The sequence below is a fragment of the Eulemur rufifrons genome, chromosome 21 (assembly GCF_041146395.1).
Source record: "Eulemur rufifrons isolate Redbay chromosome 21, OSU_ERuf_1, whole genome shotgun sequence".
NCBI lineage: Eukaryota > Metazoa > Chordata > Mammalia > Primates > Lemuridae > Eulemur > Eulemur rufifrons.
The window spans coordinates 18367408-18382674 of record NC_091003.1 but is presented as its reverse complement, the minus strand read 5'-3'; the positions used below and the strand labels follow the sequence as shown (position 1 = coordinate 18382674).

The window sequence follows — 15267 nt, the reverse complement described above, 5'->3', positions numbered from 1 at the left end:
TGGAGTTTCCTAAAATAAAGACAGCAGTATTGTAATGCAAAATACAGTGGTAGTCAAACTTTCTCCATTAAAACTATTTTATCTAAACCCTTTGTTATCAGCTTTGTAAAAAATCATTTCACTTGCTCCATCATTTAGATCTCTAATGCCTAGGAATATATTCAGGTGGGCTTCTATCAAGAGTCCAGGCATCAACATACTTAATCACTCCTTTAAGATCAGAAGGTTTATAGTCACATGATGTATTACTGAAAATCAATGGGAGCTGGGTTTTATTTTCATGAGATACTGAGCAATAAAAGCTTAAATGCTGCAATGAACTCTGGTACTTACACCAATACCAAAAGCAGCCTGGAAGGCAGCTACAGTAATTAAGGAGAATTAATTTTGCAATAGGAAAACGTATTTTAAATTTATAATGCAGGAGGAATGCCTTACATTTCAAAACACCCTGTCAAAATTATTTAGAATGCTAAAGAAGCAAATCTGTATTTTCAAAAAATTTTAATTAAGGTTGAGAGTTCAAAAAAAATTGGTTAACTTTCCACCACCATTGACATGACCTGTAGTCCATATCACTACTGATGATACTGACTGCAAAATAAATGAAGGGGGACTACTTGCTTTGTGTTGTTAAGAAGCAAAGTACAATGACAGTCAAATGACATTAAACCCAACAGAGAGATAGAAAGCTATGTTCTCGTCAAGCTTTGCAGGGTGTATTACAAACAATAAGGAGAAGAATAAACTACTGACTAATTCAAACCCAGAAACAATTCTCTATTTAATTCACTATGAAACCTAGACAGATGTCAAAGCTTAGAGGAGCTTAAATATTCTTATTTTCACCTATTTCTGTCTGTCAGTTATTAATATGTCACATCATCATCTAATTTTGTGTGATGTGTAGCACATCTGAAAGAAGCCCTAATTTCTCTTCCAAGTAAAATAAGTAAGTACACAGAGAAAAAAAGACTATACTCTGGCTGATCTCCTTTGGTTGGAATTTGCACCAGGAAATGACCTTTCAGAAACAAACACCCTGCACAGAGAACAGCTCTCTTGAGAGTAACAGTAAATCTAAAGTTGATCAGACTGCAATTGGGGAGTGCCTGTAGGAAGGAATATTTGAAACATCTGGGATGCTAACTGCAAGCCTCTAAAATAATGTAAGGTGATGCAGAGTGTGGGGACGGCCTAATGTGTTATGCGTGTTATGTTCTAGGGAGATGGTTCTTGTCAGACTGAGATATCTCAGGATTGAGAAGTCGGTTCTGAGTTAAAAAACTGCAGCAGAGTTGGCCTATGGTGGGAAAAGCATTCTAACTGGAGACAAGCGACCCAGAGGTGTGTGCTTCAGAGATGAAGGGGCAATGTAGCCAATCAACAGGGAGGAGCAGGAATAAGCATCTCAAAAGCCAAGGTTATCATTTATATTAATGGGTGGGAAGAGGGAAGAATTGAAGAGAGGACAAAACAGGGTTATAAGCCAGCCCCAGAGGGAGGAAAAGTGAATATGCAATGATCTAAGTACCAAAAATGGAATGAAATTCTGCTAATTGTCTAATAAATTCAGTCTCTGTAGTTCAATTTTGTACAGAAACTTCAAAAAATATTTTCCTTTGAAATATATGGAGTAATAAGCAGTAATCAGTATAATATTTACAACTCTTAAAAATGTATAATCAGGTTGGATAGACTTCATCGATTTACTTTTAATATTTTAATTGCATATTTTGTTGAATTATGGCAAAAACCAATGATCTAAAACTGTATCCTAGTAAAATATCTGACAGGGTCTTAGAGTCTAAATCACAAGCTTAATTAAAATTGGCCCAATATGAACACTGCCAGATGGATTGAAAAGTGGCTCTGAGATCGCATAGGAAAATGATCAAGGAAAATGTGTCAAATGAGAGGAGGGTCTGCTGCATGTCCCAGGGTCGCTATTGGGTCTGAGCTTAATTAACAGAATCCTTAAATGACAAAAAAAGAGAGAGAGATTATCAGATAAATGAAATTTCCTTGAGATACATAAGAGAAATTTAAAATGAAGAAACAGTTATAGAAAAGTGGAGAATATCCCTTGGAGGCCCACAGGTAAGAAGTTACAATTTTTATTATAAAAAAAATATATAGTACAGATTTAAGGGAAAAAAATCAATCATATTATTGAATCAGAATGAAACATTTTCAATGTGACTCTAGAATTATAGTGAAATCGTATTAGGAAATTAATAAAAGTTTAAATACAGATTTATTTATAATACACCACAGCAATCAAAAGGTAAATATCATTTGAAATTCCCTTTTAGAGATATAATAATGCATTGTTTTACAGTTTCCCAAATGCTTTCACAGATATTAACCCCTAAGATGCTCCCAACAGCCCTCCGAGACAAGAAACTTCCTTATCCAATTTTACAAATAAGAAGCCTGAGGCTCTGAATGGGTACATAATGTGCCCACGATCACACAGCTGGAACACAAAAAGACTGCCAGCAAACCTACATTTGCTAACTTCTGTTCCAATGGAAGGAAAGGGGTCACATCAACTGGAAAAAAAGTTTGTGCTACTACAGTTATAAATCTTCCTTCAGTGCTTTATCAGGTATTTCAACCTCTCAAACTAGGCAAAATCCAAATAATGTTACAACTTATAAAAAGGGCCAAATTAATTTCATAAAATTTTTAAAAACACCAAATGCATATATTTTCCCATTTTGCAACCTTCAATAAAAGTTTGAGAATGTGTGTATCTACAAAAGGCATAGATTTCTGGAAAAGTCCTACACTAAAGAGGATTTAAAAGCTTTCTTTTACAAAGGCTCCAACATTTCAACATTAAATTTTGAATTTTCCTAAACATCTCCCTATCTATGAAAAAACACTATAAAAATTGTCTGAGATTTTTTTTTATGAAAGTATACTGAACTCTAAAAAACACATTGAGAGACCAATCTCATGGTTACAAGGTGTACATTCAATAGTCTTATTCTCTCACCTCTGGTTCCACTAACTTCAGTGTACCAGATCGAATAATCTATGGATTGATTTGGGTTTTTTCCCTTTATCCTTTGAAAGATTTTCTTTCACCAAAAATATTTATTAATTGAGAGGATATGAGAAGAAAATATCATACTCAGTCACAATTTCCTGCAGGATTCTGAACAGTCTCAGAAGGCGCTCCCCCTCCATTTGTCAATCTGAAGTGATGAAGATTATTTGAATATCATGCGGTCATTACATAGTGAGTGCTATCCCCCACCTCCACTCCTAAAGAACTCTTTACTTTGCTGGAGACAAACCAGCGGATGATTTGCCAAGCTGTAAAATGAAACTTTTTATGGTGATTGTTGTTGTTGTTGTTGTTGTTATACTCCTAGAAATATTTTCTCATGTCCATCATTTTTACTGCTTCAATAATACATGACAGGCCGGGCGCGGTGGCTCACGCCTGTAATCCTAGCACTCTGGGAGGCCGAGGTGGGCGGATCGTTTGAGCTCAGGAGTTCGAGACCAGCCTGAGCAAGAGTGAGACCCCATCTCTACTAAAAATAGAAAGAAGTTATATGGACAGTTAAAAATATATATAGAAAAAATTAGCCGGGCATGGTGGCGCATGCCTGTAGTCCCAGCTACTCGGGAGGCTGAGACAGGAGGATCGCTTGAGCTCAGGAGTTTGAGGTTGCTGTGAGCTAGGCTAACGCCACGGCACTCACTCTAGCCTGGGCAACAGAGTGAGACTCTGTCTCAAAAAAAAAAAAAAAAAAAATACATGACACATTAGGGTAAGCTCTAACCAACATGATTTGGCTCAGTTTCAACACTCCAAGATTTTAGATTACCCCTAGCAATCCTCACAAGCCACTTGGGAAAGCACAGCGCACAGCAACACTAAAACAAAAAGGCTTGATGAGAAAGTAGCCTGCTCTGCAAAGAGAGCTGGGAACGTTTCAACCAAACAGGAAGACTGCAGTGAAAAGAAAGATTTAGAACTCCTATGATAAAACTTCATTACATTCATTCAATCAACAAATATTCACTGAGCACCTTCTCTGTAAATAAAGAGCACATTCATAGAAAACGGCACATCCACAGCACAGCCATAATATTAACAACTTTCCATAGAGCAATTTTTCAAAGGAGTTTCTTTTAACATAGTCATTTTTTCCCAGTTTGGACAAAGTTCAGAAACAGAGGATTGCTTGCACAATTCCAATGAGAACCACCTTATGCTGACATGGACCTTAGGAAAAAGAATGAAATCACTTTGTTCTATGCTGGACAGACAGTCTTAGAAAGGCAGATGACATATGGCTGACTCAGATGACTCAGGAATTTATAAGATTTAGATTCTAGCTACCTACCAAACACTGCGGTAGAAATGTTCACACAATTTTATTATTGAGGCATATGCACATGCATTTTCATAACGTTAGTAAGTTACAATACCCCAAGTCAAGCTTCCTGACAGAAAAATGGCACATTTGATTACTAATCTACATATCAGGCAAAGCTATGGAAACCCTAACAGCTCTGAGCCTAAAACCTCAAGTCCTCTCAACATAGATGAGGGCAATTGGTATGAGTCTTAACCCAAAAATCAAAAGCCAGCAATTACTGTGGCTTTGAAAATATTAGCCATCTCTGGCTCTGAATGGTACTACTCTATGGTTTCTCTTAAATACCATCAACTTCTTACAGTACTCCCAACACACTAAAATATAGATCTTTTACCTTTTGTCTGACTGTAACTAAGAAAACTCAGTTTTAAATAGCACACAAGTATAATCTACAGTGGAGGCAATCTCTTAAGATTTGAGCAAAGAAGAATTAAGAGGGAAAACCTTGAGAAGACAGTAATTGGGCCATTGGAGTTTCTTCTCACTAATTATCCCAGAGTGGCCATTAGCTATGTAACCAAGGAGGAAAGTGTGTCAGACTTCAGTGAAGCTGTGTCTTCAGCATCTTATGGAATGCACCCTAAAGCCACTGTGTAATTAACTGCCAGGAAAATGCTGAGCGAGTAGAATAAAGAAGCTGTAACAAATCAAATATACTGCATAGTTCAACCCCCAATGACAGCAGTTGAACTGCTTAGAACTTCAAAATACTCACCAGCATGCATTCCTTTTTCAGAATCTCTAGAAAACAGGTATTTTTGAAGAAGCAAAAATACATGCTACAAAAGAAGCTTAAACTTATAGAAATTCTCAGCCATGTGAGAATTTATGTGGCTTTATCTGGCCACTCCTCATGTTACAGGAACTTAGAGAGCAGTGATGCTCAAACTCTGGGCCACAAGGAACCTGCAGGGCTTTTCCAAAAATCTAAGAGCATCATATACTGGAGTCAAAGATAGAACAGACAAAAAAACAATGAGAGTCTCTTAAAGGAATTTATTGTGGAGCACTCTCCAATAAAACCTTATGATTTTTTAGTATTTTTTATCTATTCAACAAATATTTATTGAGTACCTATGTGCCTGTAGCTGTTAATAACAATACATTCCAATCCCACTTGAATATTGAAATTTCAAAGATCAAATAACTAAACATAGACTGAAATACGTCCATTTGTTTTGTTTGAATTTGGGCACTGAGGATTCAGAGGATGAAAAGTTGTATTTGTATGTAAGCAATGACAGCTCATGATGACGGTCATCTTCCAAACCTGGCTGGACACGTTTAAGCTCAAAGAGAGCTTAAAATCAGAATCTTGAGCCCTACTCAAGATTTACGGAGAAAGATACTGTAGGAACAGAGACCAAAAGTATGTATTTTTTAGATCCCTAGGCCTAAATGATTGTAATGACCAGCCAGGTTTACAAATTAACATTTTATTGAATCTGTTTTCACTCTTTTTCGTTTTTCTTCTGTTCTGGTTGTTACTCCTAAGGGCCTAAAAGCTAAAGAACCCCTATTAAACAAGGAATCATAACTAAGAATTCTGTATAACTATTAACATCTGAAACCACAATCTCTCATTGTATCAGCATCTCCTTTCAAACTCATACTTGAAAAAAAAATGAATACCATGTCCACTTGTTAGAATTCTACCCATTTGTCAAGACAAATTAAATGCTATTTTTGGTAAGAAGCATTCTCTGATCCCTCAAGTAGGAATTGTTCCTTCCTCTGCATTCTGTGGGACTTTGTAATATGTTTCTTATATTCTGTCTTATATTACACTAGGTTTTCACTGATCAGCTGATAAGAAGTTAACCTCTTTAATAGATAAAAATTCACCTATTTAATCTACACATCTATTCCAGCACCTAATTCCTTGCTCAAAGTAGATGCTTCACACATACTTATTTAATTGAACTAAACTTACATAGTATAAGAAAACTTAAGTCTTTTCTTACCTAGGGCATTATTAAGGAACTGATGATTTAGAACTCTTGCTGAAAACATGTTAAACCGCAAGTCAACCATCTAAATAAGAAAACAACCATCTTCTAGGCATGGTATGTCGGCATTCTGGTTAAACTAGAGCACTCAATTATGAGCAAATTGATCATGATAAAAGAAATTGTTTATTTCACTTTAAATAAAATCTGAGAATCATACTCTAAGTTCAAGATTATACAGTTTCTCTGTTTTACTCCACTGAAGTAATATAAATATCCAGACAAGTTAGAATACTATTTTTCCAATAGCAGCTCTAAAATGAGACTAAGACTCATTGCATTCTCAAGAAAAAATGGCTACAGATGATTATAAATAAAAGGAAAGATGTCCTGAAATCCATATTACAGGGTATTAATTTATAGATTTACTGGAAGTTAAACAACCAAGTTACCAATCTTATTATGAAAAACTGATTTATTTTCTATCCAGCAAGTTTGATTTTGAAAAGTTACATTTTTTATTCTTTGGCAGCTGCTAATAGTGTTTGTACAGCCCTTGTCATCACCCCAGATGACTGCTGATTGACAGGACTAATAGACTTTGTTTTAATTGTAAAAGAAGACAGATGAAAGCTTTTGGCTGGATGACTAAATGCTCATCTTGAGTAATAAACATGCCTAATTTTCTGCCTCTATTAAAAATCTATTTTTAATTCACTATTAACTAATAATTAGGGTTACAGTTAAGAAAGCATTAATATAATACAGAAGTTCAAGCTTCTCTCTTTGATAAAAATAGTTTTATTTTTCTAACATTAATACCAATAAGAAATTACTAAACACAAATGCCACATGAAAGTTAAGTGCTTTCCTCATAGTTTTTCTTCTCTGCAGCTGCAGTAATTCTCAAAATTATACTAAAAAAAAAGAAAAGAGAGAGAGAAAGTGAGCTTTAACTCTTTGACCTCTGGCTATCTCTTTTTTTCTCCCCAAGTAGTTGAAAGAAGGCAATTCTAATTTCTGTTTTTGTAGTCATAAAACCAAGGAATATAAAATTTTAAACACTATTTTAGCTGAGACACACTTGGAAAAGAAAATAGATGCCTTCCCTTGTTTTGCTATATTTTATATTAACTGATATATATTCAAGTGTATGATGCCACATTTTATCCAAAAAGTATAATTATGAGTGATATAATAAAATGTTCTTTACCATTACACTGATATAAGTACTGAGAGACTTTATTCGATTAATACTACAAAGTTGTAACCTGCAGAGGCTAATACTGACCAATAACAAAGTGTTCAGAAATAGCCACATATTTCTGGTTTACCTGACAATGTAATCTACAAAGAAGCCATATGATCTCAAACTGTGCTTCCCTGTACGTTTAAGTATTTTTTTCTACTTTCTTCCTTCCTTTTCTCCTGTCTCAGCTAACTATGGAAGAGGAGTCTGGTACACAGTACCCTATTCTGCTCCATCCTTATATGCAAACATCTAAAAGCATACTTTACAGATAACTTTATCTTTCAAAATTAAACAACTAAGGCCAGGCATAGTGGCTCATGCCTGTAATCCTAGCACTTTGGGAGGCTGAGGCAGGAGGATCCTTTGAGGTCAGGAGTTGGAGACCAGCCTGAGCAAGAGTGAGACCCCATCTCTACCAAAAACAGAAAAAAAAAATAGAAAAAATTATAGGGTGTGGTGGCACATGACGGTATTCCCAGCTACTCTGGAAGCTGAGGCAGGAGGATCGCTTGAGCTCAGGAGTTTGGAGTTACAGTGAGCTGTGATGACACCACTACACTCTAGCCTTGGCAACAGGGTAAGACCCTGTCTCAATCAATCAATCAATCAACAAAAATTAAACTGCAACCCTGGTAAACTAACTTGTCTCAATCTAGGAAAATACAAGTAATAGAATGAGACCTTTAAAAAGAATTGTTTTGTGTCCATTGTACATAGTAATTTATTAGCTTTTTGAAGAAAACTACAAATGATCATATCAAAAGAAAATGGACAATTCACAATTGCAAAGATGTGGAAACAACCCAAATGCCCATCAATTCATGAACAGATTAGCAAAATGTGATATATGTATACCATGGAATATTACTCAGCTATTAGAAATAATGGTGATATGGCATCTCTTTGGTTCTCCTGGAGAGAGTTGGAACCCATTCTATTAAGTGAAGTATCCCAAGAATGGAAAAATAAGCACCACATGTACTCACCAGCAAACTGGTTTCCCTGAGTGCACATTTGGGAATAACACCAATTGGGTATCAGACAGAGGTGGGAGTTGGGGGGAAGGGATGGGTGTATACCTACTTGATGAGTGCGATGCGCACTTTCTGGGGAATGGACACGCTTGAAGTTCTGACTGAGGGGGATAGGGGTGCGGGGAGGGGATGGGTGCATATCTACATGATGAGTACGATGTGCACTGTCTAGGCAATGGACACACTTGAAGCTCAGACTCGGGGGGATGGGGAGGCATGGGCAATATATATAACCTGAACTTTTATACCCCCATAATGAGCTGAAATTAAAAAAAAAAAAAAACACAAAAGAAAATGGAACCCCATAAAAGGTATAGTACATTTCTATGATGACTACTGAGGTTGGAATATTTTTTCCATCTATGTATTAGCAATAATTATCAATTTATGACTTATTGCCTATTTAAAAAAGAAATTACCATTTACAGAAGAACTGATGAATTTTTTTTTAAGAGACAGGGGTCTCATTCTGTTGCCCAGGCTGAAATGCAGTAGCTTCAACATAGCTCACTGTAGCCTCGAATTCCTGGGATCAAGTGATTTTCCTGCCTCAGCCTCCTGAGTAGTTAGGATTACAGGTGCACACCACTATGCCCAGCTCATATTTTTATTATTTTTTTTTTTTAGAGATAGGGTCTCACTATGTTGCCCAGGCTGGTCTCAAACTCTTGGCCTCAAGCAATCCTCCTGCCTCGGCCTCCCAAAGTGCTGGATTACAGGCATGAGCTACCACACCTGGTCCTGATGAAATTTTATGATTGTTTCAGGCATTTAACAAAATGCCAACAGTTGCTACTTCAAATCAAGAAGAGCTATACTAAATACCTAGTCAAGAAGAAACAGAAACAAAAACAAAGAGCAAGAAATGTGGTCTCACATAAGCTTTAAACAGATTTAATGGCGGATGTTATGATCTTCAGTTGTATTTCTCTTAAAAAATTCCAATGATTATTTTTAAAAGGAGAGGAGTAAATAAGTATCTCTGCTAAATCAGCAGAGCATAAAATGTTATACTCAACACAATAAAAACTAACAGTATAATGCTCAAAAACATGGAAAGAAATTGTCTTCCTCTCACTTTATACTTGATGGGTCTCCCTGCTAAGTGGTTTTGATGCACAGTAAGGGTTTCTATATCTAAATGGGCAGATGTATAGATGGCTTTCATAGGTTAACAGTCAAAAGCCTTTTTTGGACCCATATAACTCAACACCACAAATACTCTGATCTTCACATCTTGTCATTTATTTGTGCTTTAAAATTTCATGTACCTCTAAATTTTATGTAGTCTTCACTTTTTGCCATTCAATAACATTAAATACATTAATTTTTATTCATGTCTCTATAAGAAGCTTAAATGCCTTTTTAAAAATCAGGGATAAATCCTTTCTGTAAACACTGAAAGTCTAATTTTTATTTTAAAAATCAATAATATAAATTGTATTATTAACATTATTAATGATTCCTAACAATCAATGGATGATACAAATTGCCATTTTCTTATTTACAGTCACTTACTTCTTCATTCGAAATAGTGAAAGCAGAGTTTGGGGTTTTTTTTTTTTAATGAAGAAGTACAGATATTACACACCATGTATCTGTCATGTAAAAATTTCCAGATTAGTAGTCAAAAAAAATGATTTAAAAAAACTGTTAGAAACTGCTATAGATCCTGACATTCCTAAAGATCTCTGGACCATTCTAAATTCCCATATTTGCAAATGATACTACAGAATATAGCTTCCCCTACAAAATTCAGAAAAGTATGATAAAATTTTAGGTAATCCTTTTCAGACTCTCAATGGTTCTGTAAATACTAGACTAATTTATAATGCCATTAAAACAAATCTGACCATGCAAATAAACTCTAAAATCCATTAAGTTACATCATTATAGTAGTTATATTAACCTTACCTGTTTGTGTAAAATCAGAGCAATGCTTCCAAGTGCTGATGATAGCCACTGTATAGCACATAGGCCATTATGATAGAAGAGGAGGATGGGCGCTGCACAGCAAGGAGAAGTCAGATTACACTAGCAGTAATCCAAATGTGGGTATATTTATAAAGTGGTTTGAGATATGGTTGCTGGGCAGCCAGTTAGGCTCACTCATTAGCTAAGCAACTCACACTATATGCCTCAGCAAAATCACCAATTTCTGGACCACTCTTTGGGATCACTAAAACAATTTACATCTTGAATGTTAACATCTGGAAACACCAAGATTATTTGATATACTCAGCTCATATGAATTAATCTTATGAAATAACTTAGAAAAATACCTAACAAAATGCCTGCACATAAAAAGATGCGATAGGTTTGTCCTTTCATTCATTTAACAGATGCTGCCTTAAATATTAGGAAATGGTATAAAGACCCAGAGAAATATATTTTCCTGGTTATTTGTCATTCTTAGTACTATTTATATCAAGCAATACAGAAATTAGGCTCTTTGTTTTCCAGCCAATTCCAATATAACTGGCAAATAGAAATTATACATATTTAAGATATAAACCCTGGTGTCTTGATATAGAAATCAGGCTCTTAGTAGTTACTTGCCCATAACATTTTACACTCCCACAATAAACAAATAAATGAGTAAACAAACAAACGTGTTCTACCGCTATTTGATAGCTTCATGTCTTTGTCTACGGTGATGTGATGCCACACCTGAAACAAAACCCTTTACCCCTCTCCATGGGGCAAACTCCCACTGCTCCCTCAAGCCTGGAAACTTTCTCTATTTCCCTCATGTCCCTTTCTCATTGTTCCCATGATCTGTGGTACATATTTCCATTAGAATACCTGGAACACTGGTATGTCAAATATTAATACGCGCTTCCCAACTATACACTGGCAGGCATCGTGACTTTTTTAGGTCCTTCTGAAGTATTGTCATTTTTATCCAGGCCACGGTATAAGTCTGATAACAACTTCCTTTGAATATAGTCCCAGATAAAGGCGTCTCATACCCAATTTTGTGTTTGTGTCATAGCTGTTTCCAGTAAAGTTCTTACCACTTGGCTTCGATATACATCATTTCTCACCTCTGGGTTTTACCATACCAAATTATAACCACATTTAGTCAAACATTTTGATCTTTGCTAATTTCCAGTTAGCCCCTATCCATATGTTCCTTTTTCACAAACCTCCTGGATTAGATCAGTAAGGAATGGCTGCTGGCAGCTGTTTGCCATTCAACTTTGCTACCACTAAAGCATGTGAATATTTCATTGTTTAGGCCTTGTAGAGACTCTCAGCAAACATTTACTCTGGGTTCTTGGATTAGAAGAACATTTGTGGCAGGCAAAAGGTAAATAATAAACCACAATGCTACTCATCAGTGACCTAAAAGCCTTTTGACATCTGACTCTATTGCTTACTAAATCATTGTACATATAAACAAAGATCCAACCCTTTGTTTCTCTACAAATTACATTTTTAAAACACAGTTCTTTAGTTATTTGTTTTATCTAAAATAAGCTAAAGTAAGGCACAATAGTTCAGTGGCTTGCAAACTAACATAAAAAGTATCAGAATATGAATTCATCTGTTACTGGATTACTAAATACAGCTAGATGTGTCATTTAATATAACCTGTCATAACACTGTTTTCCTCCAATATAAACCTGTTATACAAATTTCAATTATAATGGGCCAGTATCTCTGAGTCTTCAATTCTGTGTGTGTCAGAAACAAAAACAAAGTCATTATATTCAAAAGCACTTGCTGAACGCCTTTTACATGCAGGCACTATGCTAGGTACGTGGCAGAAAATAAATAAGAGCCCATCACTGCCCTTCGGGGTTTAAGATCAAGTGAGAGAAACCAATATAAACAAGCAAAAGGAGCACACAATTAATTCCTTGAAGACAGGGATGGAGTTGTACTCCTCAGCACCCTCCCCGATATATTGATTGGCTGATATATTGTGTGTAACGAATACATGTTGAACAAATAAACTAATCAATCAATTCATTGATCAACTGATCAAACTGCAATAATTCCTCTAATGAGAATAAAAATGTGCAGTAAAAGAAGGGATTAATTCTAACTTGGTTGATCTGGGAGAGCCTCATGGAGAGAAGGTTTGGGCAAGGCTTTGAAGAATGAGCTCACTGTGGGCAAGTTGTGATGGGATGAGGAACACTGGGGACACAGTAGGGGAAACTCCTCCTCACTAAAACACAGCCCAAAAATATCTGCTCAGTCTTGCTTTCCCCTTGGGTCCATTTACTTTGATAGTGGCTGTCACCCTCTCACTAGCTCCTAGAGGCATGTTGCTTCCCTCATCAAAATTCAATAGTCACTTGGTAAACATTTGTTGAATGAATGACCCAACCTAGTGGAAGTAGAGGAAAACAACAACAAAACCTTCCTTTGGTTCTCTTCAGTATAGCTGGTAACGTTTTCACAAAGACTTAAAATACCTAGGTTAACAAAACTAAGCAGAGAATATTGCACACACACACACAGAGTCCGGAATCCATCTTCATATGGTTAGTTGGTTTGCCCCAAGAGTTGGATCAGGCCATTCTATCTTAAATAGCTACATTCTAACCACAAAGGACCTGTACAACTTCCCAAGTTTCTTACTTCCGACTTCCTAAGGCTGCTTGGATGTAAGGAGACCCGTTGGTGATTTACCATGCAATAACTAACTAGAATATTTTGACAAGACTTAAAGCATGCTCCTCCCCCTCAATTCCTATTCTAATCTATACTATAATAGCAAGACAAGGGTTGATATACTCAATGGCCCTTCCTGACCTCCCCTCTAAACAAGTTCAGAAACAGCCTTTTTTCCCAGTAGAGGTCCAAAAGAATAACTGCACCCCATAAAAAATATAACCAAACAAAAATTCATACCTTCATTCAAGACCTAAAGATGCTCTACTACAGTTTACACTATCTCAGGAAGCATCACACTTCGAGATTCTTTTCATATCACCTCAAACTATCTGCCCCTGAACAGTCAGGAAGGAAAAATGTTTTCCCAATTGTGAAATCTGCCAAGGGAACTAACGCCCTCTTATCTAACTTTATATTGTTAAAAATTTTAGTCCTTTAATAATAAAGTGAAACCCACAGATAATATTTTTCAGGAAAAACAGTAGGGAAATGTTTTAAGCACTGAAAAAAATTAAATGTGAGAAAAATACTTTGGCACTTAGCAATATTTTCATGTCTCTGGGGAAATATTAAATCCAGGAACCTGATAAATGGATTTCACTATGTCACATTTTAATACCATTTTGTGCTTTTACAAGATACATTTTCTTTTTCCCTTTCTGCTGCTACCAATATTTTTCTCTTTCATCTCTGTCCCTATAGTCTTCTCATTTATTTCCTTCTCTTGCCTCCTTTCTTTTATTTTCTTCCAATTAGTAATAATTTCAACCATCAGAGGAAAAGAATATTTCCATATTGACTATGTATATCAATTTTTATATCTAATCCAAAACAAAGATGCGTTAAGAAAGCAATTCTGAAAACAAATAAATTTTCATGTTATCAAAAAAAAGTAGAAGTATTAGGGAAATATTTCATTAAATAAAGGTAAAGAAGTTTCTCTTCCCTTCCCTCCTTCCTTTCTTGTTTAATTGTAGGACTTCTCAGAACCTTCACAATGTACCAAATGAATAACCAAGAAGGGGACAGTAGGTACACGTCTTCTCAACTTTATCAACTATTGAATTTATCCTCAACAAATCCTGTGGAACATATTTTAAGAACTGCCTTTCTCAATTAAAAAAAATCAAGGGAAAATAAATTAACATAGATATAATACATTCAAAAGGTCTATTAAAATATTGAAAAAAAGGAATATATCATGCCACAAGGCAAAATACAAAAAGAAAGAGGTAGTACTCATTTATTAAGAATCCACCTGTGAAAACTAATCAGAGGTGAATATGTAGGAAATGCATACCTTCCAAAAGTATTTAAGAGGAAATCAAGCTACAAACAACAATATGAGTCCATGGAAACAATAAATGAATTTGGAATGGCGAATTCTTTCACTTTTAAAAATCAACCTAATTATAATAAAGGGAGAAGTAATAAGAAAGTCTATACTATGGAAATGTGTGGTGATTATTAACCTAGACAACTTCTACACATAGTTCATTGCTTAGTTCATATCACCTCCCCCTCCCTCTTTCTCCTGCTTTTCAGTGTTCCCCTAGCACCCTGTATGTGGTACCACTGTTGTCATACTGTATTGCAATAATTCATTTTCTCATCTGACTTCCTGTCTATACTGTAAGTTCACTGAGAACGGGAATCATATTATATCTGAATCTGCTTCCCCAAGGTCTAACACTTCATAAATCATTAAAGAGATTATAGTTAGTAAATTAGTTGGTTCTCTTAAATTCAGCAAACGTTTATAGGGTAAACTGATATTCCAAGTTTTGAAATAATGGAGTCACCATTAGCATTATTCAATTTTCCTCATTATGATATAAATAGATAGTTCCTGGCACATAGTAGGCCCTTGATAAATGAATATGGAAATAATTACTCAATTAATCCAAGTTTAACTATAAGTTTAGACCTTAGTAGAAGGAGCTAGATACTTCAAAATCAAAAAACAGCTAGAGTCACTTGTAGCTTGTGTGTTT

At 35.5% G+C, this 15267-nt stretch overlaps 1 protein-coding gene across 1 annotated transcript in view; it reads right to left on the bottom strand.

Annotated features, from left to right (window-relative positions):
* TTC28 (tetratricopeptide repeat domain 28) overlaps nt 1-15267 on the bottom strand; it is a 526655-nt gene that overhangs the window by 354231 nt on the left and 157157 nt on the right. The window lies entirely within an intron of this gene.